The 26,189-nt window shown below is 45.4% G+C and overlaps 1 long non-coding RNA gene across 2 annotated transcripts in view; it reads left to right on the top strand.

The window, feature by feature from the left end:
- The first annotated feature begins 12,059 nt into the window (after positions 1 to 12,059).
- The window catches only part of LOC138529231 (uncharacterized), a 587,797-nt gene continuing 573,667 nt past the window's right edge, over positions 12,060 to 26,189 (top strand). Inside the window, exon 1 of one of the 2 annotated variants that reach the window (XR_011284573.1) lies at positions 12,060 to 12,179. This is a non-coding gene — a long non-coding RNA (uncharacterized lncRNA). Of the gene's footprint in view, positions 12,417 to 26,189 lie in introns of both variants that reach the window. The other variant, XR_011284579.1, reaches the window with a different exon arrangement.

Raw genomic sequence — 26,189 nt, 5'->3', positions numbered from 1 at the left:
TCGCTTTCCAGCTATTCGTACGGCAGTCTGTGTGGCCAATAGGACCTGGAAGGGTCCTCTCCAATGCGGTGCGAGACTGGATGCTCTCTCAAATGACTTTATGAGCACCCAGTCGCCGGGTTCAGTTCTGTGACCTGGTCCCTCGTATTTAACTGGGAGGGCTTCTTGCACCTGATGATAAATCAAATACAGATTTTGAGTTAGCCGTTCACAATACTCAGAAAGAAGTAAGTGCTCCACATCTCTTAGATATCTGGGTTTGGGGATGTTCCAAATGTTAGATGGCCTCCCCATAATAATGTCATAAGGGGAGAGCCCAGTCCTAGTCTGTGGGGTGGTGCGCATTGAAAGGAGAGCTATTGGTAAGGCGTCTGGCCATTTCAGATTGGTGCCGGTGCAAACCTTACAAGTTTTATTGTTCAAAATACCATTGTGGCGTTCTACAAGTCCAGTACTTTGAGCATGTCTAGCCGAATGGAACAGTTTATCGATCTGTAATCCCACGCATACTTGCAGAATAACAGTGGCGATAAAATGTGGACCATTATCCAACCAGATGACCCTCGGCAAACCAAACCTAGGAAAATATTCCTTAAACATGGTTTTCGCCGTTGTCATTGCTGTGGCATCTTTCACAGGGAAGGCTTCAACCCATTTACTAAAAGCACAAATAGCTACCAAAAAACGTATTTAAAATTGTTACAGCGCTCGAGTTCAATAAAGTCAAAGTGAATTACCTCGAAAGGGACAGAAGGTGGACCAAAACTACCCCTTGGTGTCGATGTACCCTTCCCCACATTGTGCTGTAGACAGATCATACAACTCTGGACAAAACGCTCAGCAGTTTTCGGGATGTTAACATTTACCCAGACAGATTCTAACATTTTGCAGATTTTCCTAGCGCATATGTGAGTGGGACCATGAACCATTGAAACCATCATAGTGATGTACGTGTCTGGCAACATCCATTTTACCTCCGAGTTATCCACCCAACACCCATCATCAACATCCAACCTCGCGAAACCCTCAGCCCATTCTTTAGTTTCTTCTAGAGTGGCATCGGCTTGGATATTTTTTATGGAATCAATTCCTTCAGCTATAGAACAGACATTTGTGGCTTTCCTTGTAGTATACATTTCTGAATAGAGATCAATAGCAGTCTGCTTGGCTATCTGGTCAGCGAAAGCGTTCCCTTTTCCTACATCGTCTATGATTTTCTGATGTGCCGCGCATTTCATAAATGCTAACTGAGTGGGAAGTGCAAGCGCTGAGAGTAGCTGAACTATCAAGGTGCCATATTGAATCTTCGTTCCATGTGAGGTCAAGAAACCTTGTTCTGCCCAAAGTCTACCGAAGTTGTGAACCACCCCAAAGGCAAACTGGCTGTCAGTTAATATATTCACTCTAAGCCCCTCGGAAAGTTCACAAGCTCTAGTCAGTGCAATAATCTCTGCGGCCTGCGCAGAGTTGTGTGCGAAATTCTCTTGGTTTCCACAATCGTGCTTAGTGTAGTGATGGCATAAGCAGCAGTGGATGTACCATCCGAAAGTTTGAAACAGGAGCCATCGCAAAACAGCTCCCCTTGTGGATCGTTCAAAGGAATATCTTTCAAATCAATCCTGCCTTTAGTTTCTTGTTCTGTGGTATAAAGGCAGTCATGTGACATTTCGTCACTGCAAGCAATATCTTGCGGAAGAGATAACAATTCAGCCGGATTTAATACACAACATCTTTTAATTTGGATATGTGGTGCAAACAAGATCAATTCGCATCTTGTTAATCGTCCAGAAGTAAGATGTTGTGTTTGTGTTCTGTTTAATAGAACGTCTACAGAGTGAGGTACCAACAAGGTTAAAGCATGGTCTAGGACCATCCCCTCGCTCTGCTTTACAGACGCAGCAGCAGCAGCAAAGGCTCTCAGACATCTGGACAAAGCGCATGCAATAGGATCAAGGGTGGAGGAAAAGTAACCGCACAGCCCATTCTTCCCCCATTTTCCTGCGTTAACACAGCCAAAGCACATCCATCACGTTCATGCACATACAACTGGAAGGCCTTTTCATAATTTGGTCTGCCCAAAACCGGTGCTGAACACAGTGCGGTCTTGAGCAAATCAAAAGCTTTCTGGTGTTCAAGTTCCACGGCAGTAGCAAAGAAATGCCCTTTTTTGTCAAAATGCCAACATTGGTTTGATCACTGACAAAAAGTTTGGGATCCACTGTCTACAGTAAGAAGCCATTCCTATCAAGGCTCTGACTTCCTTCTGTGTATTTGGGACAGACATGCTAGAAATGATTTTAATTCGTTCAGGTGTCAATCTTCTTCCCTCCTTTGACAGGAGATAGCCTAAATAGGCGACCTCCTGTCGACAATATTGAAACTTTTTCAGTGAAGCTTTATGTCCATGTTTTGCTAAATGAATAAGCAATAACACAGTGCTTTCTTTACAAGCACTTTCTGAATCTGCAGCCAAAAGAAGATCATCGACATATTGAAGTAATATACAAGTAGTAGGCAACTCAAGTGTATCAAGCTGCTCTTTCAAAGCTCTACTGTAAATGCTCAGACTTTCCGTGTACCCTTCAGGCACACGGGTGAATGTAAACGAGCGTCCCCCGAGGGTGAACATGAACAAGTATCTGCTATCCTCGTGTATAGGAATGCTAAAGAAGGCATTCTTAAGATCCACAACGCTAAAATGTGTAGCAGAAGCTGGAATCATCGTCAGAATCGTCGTTACATCAGGCACAATTGGAAATTGTGGAGCAACAATCTTATTGATAGCACGTAAATCGATAATAAAACTAAAAGTAATTGCATGATCCCCTTTCTTATACACTGGTAAAATCAGACTATTGCACAAACTTCCTGCAATTTCTTCAATTACCCCACAATGTACAAAATCAGAAACTATACACTTCAAAGCTTGCTAACCATCAACTTAAATCTTATATTGTGGAATTTGTGGCAACTTAACTGCTGGTTTTAAAACAATTTTAACAGTTTCAATTTGTAAAATACCAACATCATTGTCATCAATTGCCCATACACACTCCGGAACGTCACTAAATTCCGGCGGTAAAGGTCTAGTCAGAAACTGTGAGGTAGAAAATTGCTGTGGTGAAATCGTCAAACGCACTCCATCCGAAGAACAATGAATTACCAAATTTAATTCCTTCAACAAATTCAACCCCAACAAATTCTCTCCACAGTTTGTTGTCAAAAGAAACGGACAGCGATCCTTGAATGGACCCAATGAAATCGGTACCGGCAAAGAAACAAGGCTAACCACTATTGTACCAGAAAACCCTACAGAAACGTTAGTCTGCCCTGCAAGTGGAATGTCTAGAACCCGTGAATGATCAATGGAACACTTCTGTGCTCCTGAATCTATCAAAAATAGATGTTTCCTATTTCCCACCATAATCTCAACGTAGGGGCCTTTCTGATTAACGGAAATAGGCATTGGTTCCAGACCCTGCTTCGGGCTATCCTCACGGAACAACATATCATCAAAGGGAAGATCCTCAGAAAGATAGGCAATAGAAGGGTTATCAAAAATATTTTTGCTATCTACATTAGAAGGGAATAGTTTCTTACCTGTAACTCCATTTCTCCAGCATTGGTATCTTTCATGGATTCACATGCTTAGAATATTCCCAGTCGTCAGGCTGGGAATCCCCGGTACATTATATAGACCCTTTCCCGTAGGAAAACTTTTTCGACGCTATGCGTCCTATCCACCTCGTTTTGTATCATGCGTGCCCGCGCCGTCAGGACGCCATGATATAAATACAGGACCCGCCCCCCCGCTCCCTCAGATTTCGGCCCCCAAAGTAGTGGGGGAACCAGTTTGCATGGCCAGGGGAGGCAGGCGGGCGCATGTGAATCCATGAAAGATACCAATGCTGGAGAAATGGAGTTACAGGTAAGAAACTATTCCCTTCTCCAGCATTGGATCTTTCATGGATTCACATGCTTAGAATAGATTACATAGCAGTACCATCCCAAAGAGAGGAGGCGTGCATGCAAACTCACATACTTTCCTCACAATGCCAGTTCTCTATGGTCGTGTACCCATCAGCAATAGTTAACATAGAGAACGAACAATATTCAATCATAATTGCAACCAGATCTAACCCCTCAACCGGGGCTTACCTTATTGGAATAGGTGTCGAAGCACCGCCTGTCCCATCCGAGTATCTTCGGTATGTTGTTGTGACAGGCAGTAATGGCGGGTAAAAGTGTGTGTAGCCGCCCAGGTAGCCGCCATGCAGATGTCCCCCAGAGGGACTCCAGACCACAGTGCCGTCGACGATGCCGCCGCCCTAGTGGAATGAGCTCTTGGGCGTCGCAAAAGAGGCTTCCCAGCCTTGGAATGGCAGTACGAAATGGTAGACGATACCCATCTTGACAGTCCTTGCTTTGAAATGGCTTTGCCTTTAGCACCCAGACCATAGGCCACGAACAATTGCCTTGTTTCCCTGAACGGTTGCGTGCGATGAAGATAAAACTTAAGAGCTCTCTTCACGTCTAATGTGTGTAACGTGCGCTCCGCTCCCGAGCATGGCTCTGGAAAAAACGTAGGTAAGACAATAGAGGAATGTTTATGGAACACTGAAGGCGCCTTCGGTATGAACTGTGGGTTAGTGGCAAGGACCACCTTGTTCTTAAAAAATCTTAAGTATGGTGGGTCTACCATTAGAGCTTGGATTTCCGAAATACGTCGGGCTGAAGTGATGGCCACCAGGAAGGCCAATTTCCAGGACAAAAACTTTAGAGACGACGATGACATTGGTTCAAAAGGAGGTTTCATAAGAGACGCTAACACCAGATTGAGGCTCCACACCGGAGGAAATCTCTTCTCGGGAGGGAAACTCCTGAACAACCCTTTAAGGAAGTGCTTAATCAGGCGGTCGCTGAATAATGGTGCGGAATGTCGTTGACGTGTAAACCTGGAGATGGCGGCCAGGTGTACTTTTATCAACGACACCGATAAGCCCTTTTGAGCTAAGAACAGCAAGTATGGGAGGAGCTGTTCCGGCATAATCAACTGCGGATCCAAACCTGGTTGATCCCCACATCACTGACAGAAACTCCTCCATTTGTACGAGTATGAAGTGTTTGTGGAAGGTGCTCTTGCCGCTTGCAGAATACGACGACACTCCTCCGGAATCGTTAGCTGCCCAAATTCGGCGAAGTCAGGAGCCAGGCCGTCAACTTGAGGCTGTCCGGGTCGTGATGCCAGATGATACCCTCCTGTCGAGACAGAAGGTTGGGGATCTTCCTGAACCTCATTGGCTCGGCCGCAGCCAAGTGCAGCAGGTCTGAGAACCACACCTGTCTGGCCCAGTACGGGGCCACCAGAATCACCCGACATGGGTACTTGAGGATCCATTGCAACGTCCTCCGGATGAGAGGAAAAGGAGGGAATGCATACAGGAATTTGTTCGTCCATGGGAAGGAGAACGCCTCCCCCAGTGAGCCCTGCTGAGGCCATCTGCTTGCGTACTGTGGGCATTTTCTGTTGTCCTTCGTCGCAAACAGATCGATGGAAGGATGTCCCCACTTCTTGAATGCATGTTGTAGTTGCTGGTCGTTCAGCACCCATTCGTGAACCTCGTTCATTTCCCTGCTGAGGGCATCTGCCTCCACATTTCTCACGCCTGGTAGGTGGAACACCAAGATTAGCATGTTGTGTTGCAGGGCCCAATGCCAGATTTTCTGTGCCTCCGTCGACAGGGACCTGGAACGTGTTCCTCCTTGTTTCCTTAAGTAAAACATCGTAGTCGTGTTGTCCGTCATGACACGCACCACAGAGTCTCTCAGCTGAGGAAGAAAAGATTTTAGAGCCCATCGCACTGCTCTCAGTTCTAGGAGGTTGATATGCAGGGAGGACTCTTGTAACGACCATCGGCCTTGTACTTGTAACGTCTCCAGATGAGCTCCCCATCCGCTCAGTGAAGCATCCGTCACCACCGTCTTTTGGAACTCCGGTTCCAACAGAGGCATTCCTTTCGTTAGATGAGTAGAAACTCTCCACCAGCGGAGTGCTTGTACAAGTTGTTCGTCGATGACCAGTCTGTCGGACCAGCGACCTTGGCTCTGCATCCAACGGTCCGCTAGAAATTCCTGGCAAGGTCTCATAAACAGGCGGCAGTTGTTTATCAACGGAATGCAGGACGACATGGTCCCTAGCAGGGACATGTATTTGCGCACCGACACCCTGGTACCGCATTTCCATTCCGACGCCTTGCTTTGTAGCTTTAGTATTCTTTCGCTGGATGGTCTTACAAGGCCTGTGTGCGTATGAAACTCCGCTCCTAGAAAGACCAAGGTCCTCGAGGGCTCTACGGAGGACTTGCTGAAGTTTATCGCGAAGCCCAGTTCCTGTAAAAGGGACATCGTGGCCCCCAGACTGTTTCGTGTTTGTTCCATGGACGAGCCTCTGACCAGCCAGTCGTCTAAATATGGATAGACATGGTGACCGTCCTTCCTTAAATGGGCCGCTATGGGGGCCAAGCACTTGGTGAACGTCCTGGGGGAGGACTTGAGACCGAACGGGAGGACCTTGAACTGAAAATGCTTTTGGCCGACGACGAACCTTAAATATCTCCTGTGTCGTGGACGTATTGGGATATGAAAATATGCGTCCTGAAGATCTAGCGACGACAGATAATCCATGGGTTGCACTGACGTGATAACCTCCTGGAGCTTTAGCATTTTGAATTTTGAGCTCTTTAGCCATTTGTTGAGTACCCTCAGGTCGAGAATGGGCCTCCATTTCCCATTTGGCTTCTTGACGACGAAGAACCGGGAATAAACCCCTTGTCCTTCCTGTGCCACAGGATCCCGTTCTACCACTCCTTTTTGTAGCATAAGCGCCACCTCTTGTCTTAGAACTCGAAGGTGGGGCTGGGCCGAAAACACTGGCGGAAGACTCGGAGGCTTGTTTTTGAATTGCAGCGCATGACCCATGCGAACCGTGTCCAGAACCCATCGATCTGTGGTGATGCATTCCCATTGGTCGATATGATGAGAGACTCGACCCCCCAGGACGTTCCGAAGGCCGTCATTGGTTGCTGGTTTGCTTGTCCTTCGTCGACGAGGGACCCGAGCCTCGTCGTCTGGAGGCTTGATAGTCTCTGCCTCTACTTGCCGACTGGGATGCCCGTCTGTAGCCTTGTGAAGAGTATGAGGGCCTGTTAAATCCACGGTCCCTAGAGGCTCCAAAGCGGGAGTTTCCGGAGGCGCCCCTGAAGGGGCGAAAAGAGCGAAAACTTCTACCTGTCTGGAGGGCGCCAAGAGACCTAGCGGTATCTGTGTCTTCCTTCATCCCCTCCAAGGCTTCATCAACCTTATCTCCGAACAGATGTTCTCCTTCACATGGCATGTCTAGAACTTTGTACTGGACTTCAGGTCTAAAAGTAGTACATTTGAGCCACGCTTGTCGACGAAGTACTACGCCATGATTGATTTGTTTGAACCCCGACTCTGCTAGGTCCACCGCAATATTTATTGCATGGTTCGAGACCTCCTCACCATCCCGTACTAGTAACATGGCTGCTTTGCGATGTTCTTCCGGCAGGTGTTCTAGGATAGGGGCTATTTCATGCCACATCTCTCTATCGTAACGCGATACAATCGCCAAGGAGTTGGCTGCTCTCACCGTCGTGGCGCCGACTGAGAGCACCTTTTTCCCGAAGGCGTCCTGTCTCCTTGCCTCGCTTTCTGGAGGGGTTGAACATTTTTGCTGTACTCTGGCCTTCCTAGCCGCTGCCGCCGATACCACAGAGTCTGACAGTGGCTGTGATGTTAAACATTTTGGAGTGGACTCCGTAGCTTTAAACTTTTTCTCAATACGCCCCTTAATAGCCGGTTCCGAGAACGGATGACGCATCGTCTTGAGACCTTCTTGCCATACGTGGTCCAGGATTGGGATGGCAAATACCGATTTTCTCCTTTGACCCATGTGATCAAAAAGAAAGCAATCTTTCTTCTGCTCCTCAGGAATTAAGCCGAACTCGGAACACGCTTTTCCCATCATTGCATGGAAGGCTCTCACATCATCCGGAGGAGATGGTTGTGCCTGGCTCCTTGTAGACTCTATCTCTACACTCGAATTCCATGTTGGATCTCTTGATGGCGACAGGGAGATGTCCGACCCTGAGTCACCTCGTATAGAATCGGACTCCGATAGCTCACCCTCCTCCTGCACTCGAGGACGATCCTTCGCCACCTGGGAGGCCGAAGGGCATTTGGTCGTCGTGCGAGCTGCTTGAGCTTGTTCGTCGACGGAAGGTGCAGAAAATATCGACGATGAAGTGCCAGGCTGAGGGATCTGCGTATCCAGACGCTGCAGGAGCTTCTGAAGTGTATTAAGCACATCCAGAGACAAAACCGTCTGGGGGGTCAGCAACGTCGAGGACAGAGGGACCACAACCCCGCTCGCACTCGTCGTCGACGTATTGGAAGGCCGTAGGCCCAAGTCCGACGGCTGCATAACCATGTCACCTTCTCCTTCCACCGACGACCCCGGCAAGGCCGTGTCTTGCAGCAGGACCTCAGGGGAGGCCGGCTCACAAACCTCTGGCTGCCAGGCCATAAACTGAGTCCCCGTCGACGAAGGAATCCCCATCGCTACTGCCTGAATAGTAATCGGCATCGTCAGCGATACCGGGGTCGACGAGCCCGTCGCCGGCACCGAGCCTTTAGATTTCGTAGCCGATTTCGTTGCCGACTTCCCTGCTGGAGCGTCTCGACTCACGGAAGACCTAGGACGGTCCCCTGAGGAGGATTTTGATGTCGCTTGCCTCTCCGTCTTAGAGGATGAGGAGGAGGAGGACTTTTTGTGTGATGAGGAAGACCCAGCATGCTTCCCTGCATGCTTGTCTGCAGGGCATTTTTCGACAGGCCTCGCCTTCTTCGAGGGAGGTTCCGACTTGCTCCTGGAGGTCGTGGAGCCAACTTCTGATGCCGGATAGGCACCCGCTCCGTCGTTAAGCCAGTCGACCAGCCTTCTTTTCCGATCTTTAAGGGTTTTTTGGAAGAAACCCTGGCATATCTCGCATGTATCCGCCGTGTGGTGCGGGTGGAGACAGTAGATACAATCCATGTGGGCATCACCCTCATAGACTTTTTTGAGTCCACATGTCGCACAAGGACGGAATAAAGCTTTTCCGGACATATTGTCTTCAGAACAGAACTTCGCCGAAGCGAAAACACAACCTAACTTCAATTAGCAGTAACCGCGAGGATCCCACTACTTTGAAAGACGGTTGAAATCTGAGGGAGCGCGGGGGCGGGTCCTGTATTTATATCATGGCGTCCTGATGGCGCGGGCACGCATGATACAAAACGAGGTGGATAGGACGCATAGCGTCGAAAAAGTTTTCCTACGGGAAAGGGTCTATATAATGTACCGGGGATTCCCAGCCTGACGACGGGGAATATTCTAAGCATGTGAATCCATGAAAGATCCAATGCTGGAGAATGATGGTTATCTTGCGAAAAAGACTGGGAATTATGAGCAAACTGGCTCCTACCAAGACCCCCTACCCCAGGGCGGCCTCTGGGTCGTCTACCCATGAAACTGTATGTGTTATTCGACCTCTGCTGGAGGATCGGGCATTGTGCTCGCCAATGACCCTGTCTGCAATAGGCACATTGGTTCACGTGTACAGGACCCAACGGCACATTACCCTGTGGAACATACTGACCCCGAAATTTTGTACTACCCCCTCTAGGTCCTCTAACTATCTGTTGCAACAATATCTTAGTTTTCAGGTCTCCTTTTTTCTTTTCAATCCTTTCTTTCTCATTATTGACTCTGTTCTCATAATACTGAGCCATATCCAATACTTCAGACTGCGATTTAGCTTGCCAAGCACTCTCAGAAGTCATAATTTGCGACTGGATGTCAGGTAACAATCCACGCACAAATTTGTCCACACAATTTCATTCTTGAACTTTTGACATTAGCATTAAATAAAAACTACTTTGAATTCAATGGCCAATTTTACCTCCAGACCAAAGGCACAGCGATGGGGGCAGTTTGCCCCAAGCTTAGCGATACTGTTTATGTTCAAATTTGAATCGCAACACATTCTATCCATTACCAACCCCTATCGTAATTATATAACCAACTGGAAGAGGAATATTGATGATAATATTTTCATCTGGAGTGGAACAGATGCAAACCTGGAGCTATTTCTAATCTGGTTAATTAACCAAGATCCCAACATCCAGTTTACAATGGAATCCAGCCCAAAACAAATAGCTTTCTTAGATCTTTTCATGAAAGCTGAGTCAGGTAAATTATAATGTTCCCTGTATCGAAAGACTTCTGCCCGCAACACCTTGCTACATTATTCTAGCAATCATCCACGCCACCTGTGTGACAACTTGCCCTATGGGCAGTTTCTCCGTATCCGAAGAAACTGCTCTAATCTGAACGATTTTTATGGACAGTCAGACAATTTGGGGTCACGACTTATTGAAAGAGGATACCCATAGAGATGATTAGTAAAGCAATGAAAAGAGCTTGGTTCACGGACAGAGACATATTACTTTTGCCTGAGAAAGCATCTAATCAATCTTCTGGAATTGACAAAGCCAAAATGACCTGCGTCGTCACTCACGGTCCACAAACTTTTCAGATTAAGAAATTGATTTCCAAATACTGGCCCATTGTAAAACTAAGCATTCCAGATGCCCCTTTACCCAGGTATGCCCTCAAAAGGGCTAAAAACATCAGAGACAAACTGGTACATTCCAACTTTAAGAAATACCCACCAAGAATGGGTCTGTGGGACCTCAGAACTACTGTTGGCCACTTCCCTTGGGGTTCTTGTTCGGTCTGCCAGTTTACCAAAAAACTAAAGGAGTTTAATATCGGGACCAAAACATGGACAGTCCCCTCCCTGACTAATTGCAAAACAAAACAGGTGGTATACTGTATTGAGTGCCCGTGCGGGCTCCGATACATTGGACAAACTTCCCGCCCTGTCCACATTAGTATTTCAGAGCATCGCTCTAGAATAAGGTGCAAAACGGAATCTGCACCCCTAGTGAGTCACTACCTCGAGCTACATCACTCTGCCAATGACATCTATTGGTGGATTTTAGATGTTGTGAAAAATTCCACAAATGTCTCTCGCAGCCTCCTCCAGAAAGAGGCAAGATGGATTTATTGATTATCCACACATACCCATGGCCTAAACGAGGAATTTTTTCCAACCGTTTAAAACCCCTGTGTCTCTAATCTCTGGGTATTAACGCTTTGACCATTTGTGACTCCTACAGTTTGGTAATATTCATCATTTCAAATCACGTTATTTAATTCTGATCCTCCAACTACCAGAAGATACAGGTAGTTTGATGCTGCTGCATACGCATCCTTATGCAATCTGTGTGTGTTACATTTGTGACCACATATACCAGACCCTTAAGGGGTTTATGAACCTTCTGTATCTTAGGCATCCTTACACACAGACTCCATCTTATTCAACATCAGATTCATTTCAATTTTAAAACAATGATTTGTTTAATGACTTTAATGTTCATTTATTAAGTGCCCGCCGGCTCTTCTTTACCTGATTCTCTCTCCGAGTTTTACAATAATAAATGTTAGCACTTTTCAGTTATGCATGTGATATACATATACCCAAGGCCACATTCATTGCGGTCAGTCTACATAAATGTGCATAGATTCTAAATTAATTCCAGATTTCCGTTTTTCCCTTTTTTTTCTATTCTCACAATAACAAAAGTGCTCTGTAGTTGTGTGTGCACTAGACGCACATCAGTGGCCAAACTCACTGTGGACTGTTAACATAAAAGTGGATTTCAGAATAAGATGCCTGCTACGTTTTCCTCTCCATTAAATGCAACACGGTTTAGAGCACAGACGTAAGCTGCTGCCCTTGATTGACATACTGGCAGCTAATGCAGAGAGAGGCTTGCCTTGTTCAACCAATAATAATGCAGACGTCGGTAGGCACGTCTCCCCTCTCCAAACACAGCGCGACACACATACAGGCCAATCAGAGGCAGTTATGCACTCTGCATCTTTTTCTTCTCCTTTTTCCTTGCGTTTCCGAACAGTGCACCGTAAATCTGTTACAGCACCGCTGCCGGGACGCTTCCGAAAACCATGCGATTCTTATCTTAGAAGTAAGGTATGGGAAATGTTCATTGGGATTTCATGCAGCTAATCAGGTCCTTCTGCACATTGTTGTCCCTCTAACGAGAGGTGCTTTCCGCTTTACGAATTTCTTTGCAAAATGGATTAGCCACTTATGTGAAATGAGCCCAGCAGATTGCTGTCATTTTTTTTCAAGACAACTGGATCCAATCAAGCTATTAAAGGGATCCCTCCCGCCATGATTTTGGCCCACTACTTATGAGAACTTAAGGTAGGCAACTTTTATTATATTTTTTTGAAATTACTTTTCCAGCTCTGCTTGATTGTTTTTTCAAGCATTTGCACTCGCCCCCAGATACACGCATGAGCCTTCATGCATGTTTTCTTTCTTTTCTTGATTTATTTCTAAGGTTATTGACACGGAAACTAAGAACCGCAAAAACAAAATTAATTTCCTACCTACAAAACCGGTCTGAATTTGGCAAATGCATGGACTTATTTTCGAAAACAGCCAGACAGCCAAGTATGCCATTTGCTCCTTTGCCATATGGCATCTTGAATTAACTAATAATAATGCACCCTTTCCAATTACGGAGACCTGAATTGCCCATAATTATTCTCCATAGTGTCTGTTTTTACTGCCGCACCATCTGCGAGGCTGACCTACGGTTGAGATCATCTCTAGCCTATTTTCCACATGCTCTGCTCCGTTTTATTTGTTGGTAAGCACCGCATTTGGTCACTTTAATTTGTTACAGTCAAACTTTGTGGCATTCTTTGCCGTATGGCTAAAACTTACTTTGTAAGCAATCTCTACAAAATTTAGCAATCGTATTCATAAAGAACTCATGTCTTCTTCCAACATAAAAGATATTTTTTGTCTGCTTCCCCACAGGGTACAGTTTTTGTTATTTCTTTCGCCCTGAGGAAGGCAAAACTTGGGTACCAATTGCCAGATAGGTGGCTCATTTGCCGAAACGTGTTTTAGATGTCTATGATTTCTTTGCCTAAACAAAAAAGTCTCAAAGAACATTGATGTGAAAGACACCTGCACGTGGCAGACCTGTTTTAAGTTAACAATTTGACAAAATTCACCACAATAAGTGTGGAGATATATATGAGTCTTTTGTTTTTTGTTGTTTTTTTGCTTTTCAAATCAAACAAAATCAAACACGATTTATTTTTCTCGTCTTGGTAATGTTCTATGTTTTTCTGTTTAAATACCTTGTCATATTATTGTTCAATTCCAGACTAAGTGTCATAAATTTCTTTGATGTATTTGTTTATTGATTCTTCGGTCCAATTTGGCTTTTTGTAACAAAATTATCAAAATAAATGTTTCTTTTCCTTCTTTTTCCATTTCCAAAATTGTCTTGATTGCTTTTAAAGTTTGACACAGCCACCAATTTGTTTTTCAGTGATATCATTATTTGATACACTTTATATCTAAATCAAATAAAAAAAAAACTTTCTGTTGAATTATTTAACCAGCAGCTTGGATCTTATTGTTATTGACACAAATAATCTTTTCCCAGACTGGGTGCTTAAATCCTGCCCGCTAAAATCTGAGAATACTTGTTCAAACCGATTAAATAATTTGGTAGCACCTTCAGATTTTCCTTGAATACAAGCAGTAAGTTTGTTCCAAACTATCCTTCTCTCGGGAATTAAAGTCTTTAATTTTGTCACTATTCTATCAGGCAAAGTCAGTATCACCTGCGGTGGTCTTTCACCAGCTTTCCTTTCTCTATCTTGCCTGACCAAACTATCCCATCTGTCACCCAACCCTGCTGCATCGTCTACAGTCCTAATCTGTTTCCACAAATCAGCAGGTAGGAGCACAGGAAATAGAAAGTCTATGTCACCCAGAGTGAACACTGATGACTGCAAGACAGATTCTATCTCTTTATAAAACCCTGTCGGATTCTTCCTAATATCTGGAATGGATTGTCTAATGGTATTCACTTCCTGTCTTGAGAACGGGACGTGAACAAACTCCGATAAATAATGTGCATCAATATCATAGGCGGCAACGCCTGTTGCGGCATTAGCCAGAATCTCGACTTTAGGGACAAATGTCAGAGGAACCTATCTCATAGGTAACTGAGTAACAGGCAACTCTGAACGCTTACTGAGCAACAGAGCTAAATCGAGTGCTAAAACAGCGGAAGTCGTGTCAGATGAAAAAGCTCTCATAGATATTCAATAATTCTGCGGGACAACAAATCTTTCTCTTTATACATCATTCCTGTAGGTACTCTACCATTACCTGTATCACTTTCATCTGCATTTCTGGCATATACTGACTATACGTGTCATATACTTCTACGGGAGATATCGGCATGTCTGAAATCCATCTAAGTGCATCTCTAGTGCAAATTCATGCTTCTTCACTCATCGACTTACAAGGAGGAAGGAACCGTTTCTGTACAAAAATAGCATTCAAGCTATCATCATCTATTTCATCATTCCGTAACCTTTCTAACTCCCTTCTAAACTCAAATACCCTCTCGACGTGCTCATATACTTTCTCCGCAGTATCTCTTGAATATGCTAAAACATTCAGATTCCTTAACCCTTGTGGGATATCTACATCATTCAGTCTGTTCCACATTACGGATAAATGAATTCCCATCCCTTCAACAAAGACATTTTTCTCAGGAAAACTTTCTAAGTTAGAGAGTGTAGCAAAAATATCAGATTGTTCACCTTTCTCCATGCATTGTCTAGCCCATGCATTCAAGTCTCACTTTCTTTCTTTAGAAACTGTATTACGAGTTACAATTTTTGATTCAGCACCCTTATCAACGATAAGCGAGACAGAACCACTTGGAAGAGAAAATGTAGGCAAATCTTGTACAGTAGGTAACGAAGATGTCATTATATGCCATTATTGGCATCGAAGACAAATCTACCGGAATCACAGCTGCGGGCAAAGGTGGAGGTATAGATGGAGGAATAACAATAGAAACCGGAGCAATAGCTGGCGGCAGAGGAACAGCAGGAGGAATAACAGGAAGAGTAGGAATTACTACGGGAGGAGGAACGACAGCCAGAAGAGGTAAGGCAACAGGAATAGGTACATAAGGTGGAGGTGCAGTAGCATCAGGCCTCGGTTCATTTAAAAGCTTATCAATCAATTCATCTGATGCATGAAAATCTATTGACGGATATATTTTCTGTATACCAAGTTGAAAAGCCCTATCCATGTTTCTAACTGACTCTGACTGTTTTTGCTGATCAAACAATAACGCTTTCTCTGCGTTCGACATATGTCGGCGCGCATGTTTCTCTCTACTTTTAAGCTGCTGTATAGCTTCTTTTTTTCCAATTTTGTAATATATCAAATGCTGCAGGTCTAGCTTTTTTCTTTAACAAGATAGATTCTAAATATTCTATATGGGAAATCTCAAAGCTACCATTGATTGGCCACTGAAGTTTGGATGCATGTCTAGTTTGTCTGTGCCAAATATCATTAAATAATATGCTACCAATGCCGTACTTACAGTACATAGTACATGCCGGCGACCCCTCCTGTGGTGCCGGATGGCCAAATTCCAAAGATTGTCTGTCTCTGTGGAATAACGCCCTGAAACAGGCAGACAATTTCCCAGGCATGTCAGATTACTGGGGTTACCTGGTCAATAATTGTGCTCGCGAGGACAATACTTCAAATCAAATATCAGGATGCTTAGGAATCGGTGCACGACTCACCTGATTCAAAGGACTAAGGGAAGTCCGATTGGATTACTAAGGACAACAAAGGACCCTCGTGGTTGGTGATTTCGGCAAAACTGCCCGCCTCGATATATGGACCGCAAGCTCACCGTCCGCGGATCGGGTCGTGCAGTACTGTTGAGGTGTCGCGTCTCATCCAAGAAGGGGCCCCCTTTCTCACCGTCCGATCCCAGTCCTATAGCCACGTCAACTCTTCAACGAGATGGCATCAATCTTGAGGGTCCCTATTCGGGCCCATCTGTAAGAACGAGAAAATATCGAGGCTGAGTACCACAAATGAAATACACCAATCACGGGCTGCAAAGATTCACAGATCTTTTATTCTGTCCAGTTTACAAAGTAACACAGATAGCTATCTGGCTCTCAACACCCTGGAACGTATACCAGCCTGACAAAGAGAGGTGAGAGAGTGCTGGACGTCTAAACATTCATGCTCTTATACAATTTCGAGTAATATTGTCCAGCCCCTCTTCACGTTAAAAATCGGTGGTCTAGAGTTCGTGCCTAGTTCACATACATCTTATACAACAATATGCAAAGGATTACACGGGTTTGCGTTTCCATGAAGGCAAAATGGTGGTGTGTGTTCTCGGATCCCGCTGTAAGCCTTGTTCTACATTTCTGCACAATCCAGTTCGGCCTGAGTATACACTTGAGATTTGTTCCTCATTGTCCCAACGTTTATACAAGGATGAGTCTTATGTGTGCAGGCAATACTTAGATGACAGTTCATATGGAGTGCAAGGTCTCTTTACCGAGTCTAAACAGTCGGCTCTCGGACAGCCTAAACATTAACAGGACTCAAAGGTCAGGAGGCTTGGTTGCAAGTTGAAATCACAGTCCACCATTTTAGAACAGAGAATCGTACAAACAGAAATCAAAATAGCGGATGAATCTTAAAATGGCGGTGAAGTCGATCCAAAATCAGAACTTTGCAACACGGTTTTCTTCATAGAGCGACTAGGCTTAGGCCAACATTAATCACAAAGGAGGCACTTTACATTTCCCGTATCACAGGAGGGCCCGGTAATTCCTCATTGTTAGGGAGAATTCTCATCTATGGCTAATTTCCCTCACCTAGTGAGTCCCCCAGGAGCTTTGCTGGACCTCTGGAGTTTATTTTTTTTTCCACTTGGTAAGAGTGAGAGCTTTTCCCCCATTCTTACCTGTGTTTTGCCATGTGTTTCTCTCTGTTTTTGTGATTGTGGACTCTGAAGCACACCACTTCAACAACCCCCTTCTTTATATGTGTCACACAGCACCTTCAGTGCTGTGGCACAGGGTTGTCTTTAAGACTTCCCTCAACAGCCATTGCCCCCCAAATATGGCCAGACCATCACCTTATCTCCTTTACCCTCAACACTAAAAGAACCACAGTTCTAACACCCACTCCCGCCATACCCACTTTAACCAGAAATAAGAAAAATATCACAGCGGATAATATTCTGCCTCACATCCTACCCAAACTTAATTCTCTACCCGACCATACCGACCCAGGCATCCTAGTGGAGGAATTCAATAACGCTATGTCCACTGCCTTTGACAGAGTTGCTCCGCTTAAACTTAGAAACAGTAAACCTAAAAAGCATCTAAACTCCTGGTTTACACCCCATTTAAAAAACGTAAGACTACAGAAGAGAAAATGTGAAACAGCATGGAACCGGCATCCTACCGCTGAAAATAAAACCAACCTAATAAACATCTTGTCGCAATACAAAAAAGATATCATCCTGACCGAACAAGAAACCTATAATAATAGGATCACCCAAGCCAACTCCAGTATGAAGGAGCTATTCTCCATCCTAAAAGAACTGGAAACTCCTATCACAGCACAGGACGATTCCATCAAAGATAAAGCCTGGTGTACTGACATACAACTGGCACTAACCAACAAAGTGGCCAACCTCCAAACTAAAATTGCCCTAAAGAAAGCCTCATTACCAACCCAACCTCCTGTGGACAAAACCCCCACACCCAAACCCAAAGAATCTACCCAATTCCGCTTCTCCAAGGTCTCAGTAATTGAGGTAGAAAAGACCATTCTGACTCTTAAACCGTCTAATTGCAAAGGTGACCAATGCCCCGCACAACTGATAAAGGACGCGTCTAGAGATCTAGCCCCCTCCATCACAAAACTTATTAATGCCTCCTTCACTACGGGCACCATCCCTCGCAACCTAAAAGAATCTTGGGTACTCCCCCTCCTGAAAAAACAAACTTTGGACCCCAACATTCCCACAAATTATAGACCCATCACCACGGTGCCTTTCTTACTAAAAATTTTAGACAAGGTAGCGTACACCCAAATCCAGAACTTCCTTGAGATAAACCATCTCCTTGGAACACGCCAATCTGGTTTCCGTCCGCAACACGGCACAGAAACAGCCCTTATTGACCTAAAGGCCCAAATAGACTCACTCAGAGACAAGGGCAAACTAGCTCTCCTTCTCCTTCTGGACCTCTCAGCCGCCTTTGATTTGGTGGACCACAGAGTCCTATGCAATCACTTGGACTCGGCGGCCCACTTCTCAGGGGAGGCTATAGTCTGGATACAGTCATTCCTTAGTGACAGGACCATGAGGGTGTTCTCCCCCGCAGCGGCAGCATACCCGATTCCTATCACCTGCGGAGTACCACAGGGATCCTGTGTCTTGCCAACACTCTATAACATCTTCACCAAGACACTCTTCGACGATCTCGATAATCTGGGTATCACCTATACCAACTACGCAGACGATACCCAGATTCTCCTACCACTTACTGGGGATTATGTTGAAGACCTGGCTCTGGTGAACAGAGTCTATAGCATCGTTCAAGCATGGATGGCCAACCATGGCCTATGCTTGAACGATGACAAAACAGAGCTTATCATCCTGGGCACTGCAGCCCGCATCTCCAAACTCAACCAAAACTACTCAGCCTTCATCATCGATGGCAACACTATCAAGGTCGCCAAAGAAGTAAAAACCTTAGGTTTCTACCTTGATGCAACACTATCCTTAACCAAACAGGTGAACTCACTGGCCTCATCCACGGCCTATACATGTAAATTAATACGAGCTGGGAAACATTTCTTATCAGATGACAGTTGTCTTATTCTAGCCAGAGCCCTCATCTTATCAAAATTAGATTATTGTAACGCCCTTTACATAGGGACAACCAAACAAATCATCAATAGAATTCAAGTGCTCCAAAATAATGCACTTAGAGCGGCCTTAAACATCCCTAGAAGAGCACATATCTCAGAAATTAGACGTAAACACAAATGGCTTTCTACTCAAGAAAAAATTAACCTTAAATCTGCCTCCATCATCCACAAATGTTTAATTAACAAAGCCCCCAGCTACCTTTCAGAACGCTTCAATAGGATAAATCCCTCCAGACTACAAGGACAGTCAGCCTTAACTGCCTCCTAGTGCCCAGATTTAAACTTACCACTATTGGAGGATCCAGCTTCCCAGTCAAGGCAGCTCAGTTATGGAACGCCCTACCTCTTGCACTTAGATCCGACCAAACGTTCAACAACTTCAGAAAGAATACCATAAAATGGCTCACCGAGAATGCAACATAAATGGCACTCTACCTCTCGCACCTCCACTTGTACTCTACCTGACTTGCTATTTTGTTCGCCATTGATTTGACTGTTTGGTGGCGCTCTATCTGCACTTGTACTTGTCTCACCTGTAGAGCCAAAAAACTGTCTACTCTGTAACTCGCTTGTTCTGTAAATTGTAACTTCTGTAACCAAGCTGTAAACTTCCTTGTCTCTTGCGCCCTGCTACCTCAGGGTCCGGTGCGCAAAACAAACAAACAAACAAACAAACAAACAACTCCATTTCTGAGGCGACTACTGTCCCCCAGAAAAGGGTAAAGTTACCATTAACTTTACTTAGTCAATCTACCACAGATCCAGTGCAACCCATCTTCCATGGAGTACTGGAAAGGGTTAACTTGTATCCTTTTTTTATCTGTACCTCCTAGAGCATTGTTTCGCTCTTTTAACATTTAGACTTTGCTGGTGGCAGTGGTATCTACCCTAACTTTTCTACTGCGATTATATTAGATAAATGTGGTACTGTTCTTGGCTATTATATTAGCCTCAAACATAAACCCGCTTGACCAAATCGTCTTTCTTTTGGCTCCGGTTGGGTTTATTCGCCTTTTTTTTGTTGTTAAAGTCCTTCTTGTGTTTTACTTTGCGCGGCAAACTAAGTTCACCTTCTTTGTTCACCGTCTTTTGGCGGGCTTTCTGTTCAGAAGCCCTCCACCAGGCGCCTGGGTGTCTAGGTGGACTGAATGTGAGGGAGGGGTGTAGTCACCCCCTGCACAGGGTATCCTAGGAAACCCAAGCCGCACTTTGTCATGATTGGCCATGTTAGTTGTCCAGGCTGGACAACCCCCCTGCTGGGTGAATGACAGCCAGGCTGTGTGAATGGGAGTTTTTTTCGCATAAAAGGCAGGTCTCTTGGGCTAGAAGTCAGAGAGTCGCCACTGGAACTACAAGGAACCGAAGAGAAGCAGAAAGAACGATGGCTGCTGCAACTACCCCGTCCCGGTGAAGCCCTGCTGCAGTCCTGAGCTATCTTCCCTTCGACGACTTAGAGAAGATCCAGTCCGGAGTCTTCTTCCCTTGAGCTTGGTGGGGATAACCAGCTCATCTTCTACAGCCAGAGGATCCTCTTCCTTGGTCGAAATCGCTGCACACTGCTGTAGTGGTCCGGATAGCCACCTGAAGAGCCTCTCCTGTTTTTAAGGAGCGTACCTTTTATTGCTTGTCGCTGCTCCCGGCTTCATCCCTGTGTGGTGCAGAGACCCTTCAGACGTCCTCTTTCACAACAAAGCTCCAGGTATCGTGGGTCTGCGGGAAACCAACAGGCACAACTGCCAGGGCACCAGCTGCACCACTGGAACAAGGTACTGTTTTCTGTTGAGGAAACTGGGTGAATCCCTTTTTCTTCATTTCCAAGGCTTGCCCTTGTCTTCCCTCCTTCTTATAACTTTTGCTTCCGAACATTGACAATATCAAAATACTATTTGGCTAGGTTGAATCGTGAACTGTTTGACCTTGTGATCTTCGGCAACTGGCCCCGGTGTCTCTCGACCCTGGCTCCGGCCCTTTGACTTTTGAACTCCTGTCTTTGAGCGTTTCTTGATTCTGCCTGCCTAACCAAAATATTACCTGTGATTTTTGCCTCCAACTCCCCCTGGGTATCAAGTGCTAAGTGTGTTTTTGCCCCGGTAGCATTTCATGTCACGGATACGCGTTTGTTTAGTAGACCGAACTGTCAAAAAGTGATCGCAATCATATTCGCGGTAACGTGTTTTGTTCGTAACACTGGTTCATTCAAACACAGGGTACTTACCTTGACTTACTGTACAAAGTGAATTGGTTAGTTGTGGTATATTTAACGTGTGGTTTTTATTTAAGTTTAATAGAAGTGTTGTGTTTATAACGAATGGTTAAAAAATAAATGTACTTATATTTTTTACCTGAAACCTTGAGTCAGTGTTTGCTTGAGTCACAGTAGTTGTGGTCCCTTTGTGTAATCTCTGCTACTGCTCATATACTCTTGAGATAAGCCTGGCTGCTCCGCCAGTGCTACCATTCTGACATAGTAGCACAGGCTTGTACCAAAGGTAAAACTTGTATTGCCACCTGTAGTCTTAATTGTGTGTAGTGGTCCCTGAGGGCACTGCACAGGATTCTGCCTAACACTCATTCAAGGAACCCATCCCCATTCGAGGATCCAAAGGGCTCAATGGGAATGGGGAGGCTGCTAACAACAGGCCCGTTAATAACAGGCCCGTTATTAGCACCCTGGTCTGCTCACGGGACCCGCTAAGGGCACCTGGTAAAACCAGGCGTCCTTAGCGGGTTCCCGCGATCAGACTCGTAATGAGGCGGTAAGGGGTTGACGGCTCCGGCACCTTTACCGGCGCTGTTAACCCCTTATCACCTCACTCGTAATGACCCCCTAGGTGTCTATCTACAAGCATCCTTGGGAGCCGATGATCATGTAGTACACCTGAAGCACACTTGCCAATACCATCAGATACTTCTCAGACGGATCAGGCCTTTGCTGAGTAGACAAAACAGCTCCACTATTGCCAGAGCAACAATCTTATCCCGATTGGATTATGGGAACTGTAACGCTCACCTGAATCCCTCGGAGGCGCAGGTCTGGGCTGGGGGTTCTCGGAGTCTTCTAGGGTCACGCGCAGGCCTCGAATGCCACCCTGGAAAGGCCCTTTCCTCACTGAGATCTTGATCTGAAGGGTGAGGTGTCTGCAATTAGGAGAGCAAGGGGTTAATAAGGATATATAAGCCTGACTGGGCAAGCTGACTCCCCTTCCTGGTACTCCCCAAGTAGTTCGTAGGCTAAATGTGCTCACCTTATATAGGTGAAAGCGGAGCTCTCCATCCTGCGTCTGTGCAGGGGCGCCGAAGCCAGTTACTTCACTGGTTAATTGTCCAGCCTCTTGGTTGCAGAGGATGAAGATTTGGAGCTAGGCCGTCGTTAGCAGCACGAACGGCGGTTGCTTGAATATGGAGGTCCGGAGAGCGATGGAATGGCGAAGGTATTGCAGGCAAGTAAGTAGAAAATGTCAATTTGAAGTTTAAAGCACTTCTTAATGTCTCTTTTCCTTTTTCAGGTTGCAGAAGCAGCTGGGTAGAAAAATAGATGTCGAGGAATGCGCCGAGGAGTGAGAAAGATGAGAGCTGCCCAAAACACATGCGTATGGATGGAGTTTTGTATTTCTTAATGATGTCCTTTTGTTTTGCAGATGCGAGTAGCAGCGTCGGCAGAGGCGAGAAGAATGCAGCGCAGGTAAGGAAAGTTTCACAGTGGTTACTAACCAATGTCCTTGCTTCCACAGGGTGCCGAAAAATGGAAAGCTGCAGCCCGTGGCTTGAGATGCACCGATGGATTGGGTAAGTGCTGCGCTGGTTTTTATCTCGTGCTAACCTGGTGTTCTTTTCCCTTCTCAGATGCTGCAGAAGACGAAGATGGTATTTCAGAAGGTAAGATTACTGATTTCTCTTTCCTAGATGCAGAAGTTGAAGATTCTCTGGAACTGACACGGTGAGCGTCCTGCTGCTATTGCAGAATAACGCGAAGCACGTTGCTCTGATCGGGCGTGGTTTAAATAGTCCTACTGGAGTGCTTAGGTGTCTCCTTCCACAGCAGCGTCGCCTAGGTAAGAAGTCCCAGCTTCCAGAATAGTTCCAGTATCCAGTCCCAGGGAGTGGTGCTGGCCACACCCAGAAGGTAAAGTAGTTCCAGCCATGGATGGATGAGGATTTCATCCTGCAGGTGAGTGAGCAGCATGGTCTGCAGCCGGTAGGTCCACCCAAGCACCAATCCTTACATCATGAGCCCGGCACGTCCTGTGCCGGGACTGGGTCCCCTTATGAGCCTGGCGCCACTGGCGCCAGGACAAGGTCCATAAGGCCCCTATGGGAGCCGATGGGTGCCTGAAAATGAAGTTGTGACCCAGCTTCCGAGGCAGTTGGGCTAAACCTGACTCCTTGGAGGCTGCGGTCATGACAGGAACTTGCTAATGATGGGGGCCAGCAGCAAATGTATCGAACAATGTCAGGTCATCCAGAATAATGCAGTAAGGGAAATCTGTTCCATGTGATAATTCCACCGCAAAAATATTGCGATGCAAAAATATCGCCATATTTTTGCAGCGAAATTCACACATGGGCCCGGCGGGGGACACCCCCCGCAAACCCTGCATAATTTTGTTATGGAATCGTGAATGGTTGTTTCATTGTTTTTAGCCCTTCTTGCCACTGTCTTTCTCCTCTTACCCATGTTGTCAAATAAAAAGCATTAATTCTCCTCCTCAGATGCAACAAGGCTGTACTCCTTGCACACTTTCATGACCGTAGAATGGAACTCTGTGATGTTGTCAGGGGAGACGGCTTTGCTGATTCTTTGGCCTGGGGAAACTCTTGGGGGGAATCCATGTCCCAATTATCGTCCCTTCTTGGAGTGGTTGAATTTTTAGCTGGTATGTAAGGCTTATATTAAACATGACTTTGTCATCTGAATCATCATCTGTAAACAAGCCTTCATCTGTCAAATTAGTCAGTCTGTTTCCCTCATGCACAGCTATCACTTATTCCCTCCTCGTCGACTACATGCAAAATCACCCTTTCTTCTCTCACTATTGCTGCCTCTAGCTCTATTGTGATCACTTGTCCTTCCTCCTCGTCCATGGGCACTTCTGGTCTGAATATAAATTCCATAGGCAATGGTAATACTCTGCCCTGTATTCTTGGAAGCCATGCTAACAGTATGTGTACTCCATGAAGGAACACTTCAGGGTCTAATGACATGCCCCTTTGGGCTTTCTGGCAATAAAACGCTGTTATAAATTCTTGTGTATTTACATAATGAAACCCAGGAGTGGAACATATCCCCTGGTCAGTGAATGATATTGGGCCTCATTACAAGTCTCCTGCCAAACTTGCACATTTTTCTGGCATCCGAGAATGGGCAATTACCGGGTCATTACGGCCCCCATTCGCGGGCGCCAGAATAAAATGCTCCCCATTCCCATTTGAGCCCCACAGGGCTCAATGGGAATGGGGAGGTCGGATGCACCGGCAGCATTCTTGAATGGTGCCGGTGCATCCGACATGCTCTCCTTGCTGGTGCTGGTACGCCTGCCAGGTCAGACTTAGCGGGTTGGAAGGCACCCGCGAGCAGAACTCGTAGTTTGCTGGTCCGGTAACAACAGAACCTGCAAGCTTTCCGGTACCATTGTTACCAGACCGGCAAACTTATAATGAGGCCCATTGTCATGTTTTATTCATCAAGTCTCGCCCTAATATGTTTACTGGTGTCTTGCAGGAATACAATACTGGCATAGACATGTCATGATCCCCAATAGTGATAGGTAAATGAATCTGTAAAAGAAACCATAGTTGTCGCCCCAGAAAATCCTTGTGCATTCATGGCAATGCCTGACATTGGGAACCTCCCTTCTCTAACACAAGACCAAGTTGCCCCTGTATCTACATGGAAGGGACATGTTTTGTCATCTATGGTTACCGCAACTCTCGGTTCCTCTTATGGGTCTGGTGTAACTGATAGGATAGAACACATCAAGTCTGTCTGTGGGCTTTCCTATTGCACGCATAAATCCAGTCCTGTGCTGGTGAAAGGATTCCCTCCCACTACTGTCATACACCCTATTTTATTTTATATTTGAATGTGTTATAGTCAAAGACTTTACACATAAAGAAGAAAAGAAACAAACATAAGCAAAATACAGAATTAATCACTATGCATACATATACATAAAATAGTGATACAAACAAGATTTCAAATGAAATATACACTGATTTCTCACTGTTTAAAACTATTTACATCCTAAAGTCCATTTAAAGCGTGGGTGCCTGTGGTAATGTTCGCGTTGCATGGTACTGTTGCATTCTGTTGTGTAGGTGCTTGCTTCTGTATCAGCCCTGGCTGTTTCTCCATTGGGACTTGTGTTTGCATTCGCCTTCATTGCCATGTAGGGTGCATCTGTGGTGCTGTAATGCTTACTTGGACTCCACAGGAGCGTAATGATCCCCAAGCTTGTTGATCTGCTAAAACTGAAGCTTTAAAGGTGTTTCCCATCAGGAAAGAAAGATAACAAGAAGTGAGGTGCTGTAATTGATAAGAATGGTGAAAACTACTAGAATGCTATGCCTGTCTTCCACTCAGAAGTAACTCCCCTCTAATTCCAAGACCCACACTCTCCTCACCTGTGTTTTCTGTTCACGGAGCTCTCCATCCTACTATCACAGAGGGACGCGTTGATGTTGAGTCTCTGAAGACTAGGTTGCTGTTGAACTCAGGAAGACTCTGGAGGCAAGTGTCTTTAAAAGTAAATGAGTCTCTTGACAGAACCAAGGAGAAGAAACTGTTGTCTCTGAAGAATTAATGTTTTCTAAGTTGGAGAAATCTCTCTTGCTATCTAATTTATTCTTCTTTCTTTTGCAGATTCTCGCAGGATAAAGGCTTTAACAGAAGAGTTTGAAGTTTCAAGGAAAAGAATATGAAAAACCTTTCTTGTGGAAAGTTGGCGAGCTTGCTATAAATGAAGTGCACAAACATGAAGGGGTTTTCGATATCTTGGCAGGGAGTTTTGACTGAGGAAGGTATGCGCGCGTATTCAGGAAGAAAAAATGCTGCATGGCGTAAGTTCGTCTTGTCAGAAAACACTACAACCTACTACTGCAAAGCGCGGTTAATAACTGTGAGGAAAAACTCTGTGGAGCTTCAGGTACGTATGCGCATAG

The sequence above is a fragment of the Ambystoma mexicanum genome, chromosome 1q (assembly GCF_040938575.1).
Source record: "Ambystoma mexicanum isolate Mex_15411 chromosome 1q, UKY_AmexF1_1, whole genome shotgun sequence".
Taxonomy (NCBI): domain Eukaryota; kingdom Metazoa; phylum Chordata; class Amphibia; order Caudata; family Ambystomatidae; genus Ambystoma; species Ambystoma mexicanum.
The sequence above is the reverse complement of the archived record's forward strand: the minus strand, read 5'-3'. Positions and strand labels throughout refer to the sequence as shown.